The sequence below is a fragment of the Priapulus caudatus genome, unplaced genomic scaffold, assembly GCF_000485595.1.
Source record: "Priapulus caudatus unplaced genomic scaffold, Priapulus_caudatus-5.0.1 Scaffold1202, whole genome shotgun sequence".
Taxonomy (NCBI): Eukaryota; Metazoa; Priapulida; class Priapulimorpha; order Priapulimorphida; family Priapulidae; genus Priapulus; species Priapulus caudatus.
In genome coordinates this window covers 36224-38677 of record NW_014578263.1, presented here as the reverse complement: position 1 = coordinate 38677, position 2454 = coordinate 36224, and the positions used below count along the sequence as shown (strand labels likewise).

Sequence of the window (2454 nt, the reverse complement as noted above, 5' to 3'; positions counted from 1 at the left end):
TTCGCAGATCCAGTTCTACGCGCCCATGCACCAGGCAAAACAACTTCAACACTTGTAAAACCGAAAACAAGGTGTGGCGGCGCCAACAAAAAAAAGTTAAAGCCCGCCCCCCCTCAGTACAAACTTTCGTAAGTGAGTGTTAATATATTTATATATATATAGATATGAGTGTGACGCATGAATGAGGAGGTTTGTGGAGATAGGTGGCAGGGGTAATGGGGGTAGCGGCCGCGATTGGCCGATGTAGGTGCGGGCGCTGGGCGCGCCTGATGCTGCTGCTCGCTGCTACTCCGCTGCTGCATGCTGCTGCCTGCTTGCTCGCTGCCTGCTGCTCGCCTGCTCGCTCTGCTACTCGCTGCTGCACTCGCTCGCTGTTACTGCTCGCTGCTGCTGGCTGCTGCTGCGCTGCTGCTACTCCTGCTGTCCCCACATCCTCATGTACCTTGAAAGCTGCATAGCAATGCTGGAAGTTTCTGTCTTACATTGCGGCACACTCGAATATGTAACTTAATTCTGCTCTAAATGCTGTAACTTATACTACGATGTCCTGGCAGACTGAAATTAAGGATCCTGATAACCTCACTATAGCAGTTCCAGCGAACGGCGTTGGCACCACTGCTGATAAACACTGCGAACCACAAGAATTTCAGGGATTCTCCATGATCGACATCGACTAACGACGCACTGTCGACCGGGTTTAACTAATGAGAAGCGTGACGAAATCATCGAAGTCTCACTTACTTCAATTTACCACGCACGTGAACACGCTCACACAAGGCACACTGCCGCATATCACTTTAGGAACTGGCACTCATGTACGCTAAATGTATGTATCACGCCAACACCCACACCCACACGTGTTCGCACGATGCACAAACACGTTACCATGGACCGCACGTATGCACACACCGCACACCTAGACAGGTCGGCACAGCCATGATTACACGCTCTGCCCATACCATCTTCACATACCTCACTTCATCCCAACAAGAGAAACATGTTCACCTCCCCCTCGCTCCTCCTCCTCCTCCTCCTCCTCCTTTCTCCGTCTCAGAAGCGGAAAGGCGGTTGAGATGTTCTAGGTTGTAGTTTCGAGTGCGATGCGTTCCTCCATTGAGTCTGCACAGCTCTTGCTGCCCATCTCAGAGTTGAGTCCGGCGAGAGCCTGCCAGTTACGCTTCGCCCGCTGGGCTGCCGTATCCGCTGCCGTGCACGTCGGCACCGTGTACACCGCTGCAAGCACGCAACGCAAGCCTGCCGTTACCACGTCGTGTCGCGAGGGGAGGGGAGGGTCGGCGAGTGCCACCGCAGTGTGTCACGCTGGCTGGCGTATCGCTGCGGTAGCAGCGTCGGCGAACGTCGTACACCCTGCAAAGCACGCAAGCTGCGTTAACGTGCGAGGAAAGAGGTAGGGAGGGGAGGGGAGGGGTCCGCGAAGTGCAGCGTGTGTCGCGCTTGGCTTCGTATCGCTGCGTGCAACGTCGCGAACGTCCGTAACACCACTGCAATCACGCAAGACAAGCTGCGTTAACGGGTGTGCATGAGGGAGGGGAGGGGCCGCGAGTGCAGCGTGGGTCGGCAACCACAGAACGCAAAGGGCGGTACAGTGTGAAGGGCGGCGAGGGGAGCAGGGGCACATCTTAGTTACAAATGATAGGCAAACCTGAGAGGGTGGGCAATAACAAATCAATGTGTAGAGTGTCGCAAAAGCAGTCAAATAGGGCTAGAACGTTTTGAAAATTAAGACAAAGTTTGTCATTGATATGGAGTTAAACCGGTGTGAGGAAGAAGAATGATTCAAATGGCATCAGTGAAAACACTCACTAAGTAGTCAGGGCAGCGGTACGTACGGGTTGTCCTTTTAGGTTTTTTTTTATCCCTGACATGTTTGTCTGGCCTCCCTCGTCTTTTTTCGAGAATGACGTCGGTCCTCTACAACACCTCGGGGCTGTGGGGCGCACCTTTGGCGCGCTGGGCGGCGGCAGTGACGTCACCTACCTCGTCGTGACCGCTCCTCCAGCGATAGCATCGGCTCTGTCCTCTCCTCCACTCTGCTGAAGCCCTTGTAACCCACCAGTGCTTCCTCATCTATATAATATATATAATAATAAGCATCGGCTCTGTCTCTCCTCCACTCTCTGAAGCCCTGTAACACCAGTGCTCCTCATGCTATATATATTATACAGTCATCCAAGTCATTGCAATTGTCATCCTCACCGACATCAGCTGTAGATCAACTACAGTGCATGTAGCCAGCAGGGGGCGCTGTACAAATACAATGGCTGTACAGCCAGCAGGGGGCGCTGTTAGCAAATACAAATGGCTGGTAGCAGCAAGGGGCGCTCACTGATCTCTACATACTAACTGATAGCTCTTAGCCTATCCACCTCACGTGAATGGACGCCAACGCGCCACCTGCCGCCATCTTGCAACCACTCCTCAAAGCTGAATCTG

At 53.3% G+C, this 2454-nt stretch overlaps 1 protein-coding gene across 2 annotated transcripts in view; it reads right to left on the bottom strand.

Annotated features, from left to right (window-relative positions):
• Positions 1-1017: 1017 nt before the first annotated feature.
• Positions 1018-2454, bottom strand: part of LOC106815800 (proline-rich protein LAS17-like) — a 14975-nt gene continuing 13538 nt past the window's right edge. Inside the window, exon 8 of one of the 2 annotated variants that reach the window (XM_014820308.1) lies at positions 1018-1043. The gene's annotated coding sequence lies outside the window, so the exon portion shown is untranslated. Of the gene's footprint in view, positions 1044-2000; positions 2063-2454 lie in introns of those variants that run through there. The other variant, XM_014820310.1, reaches the window with a different exon arrangement.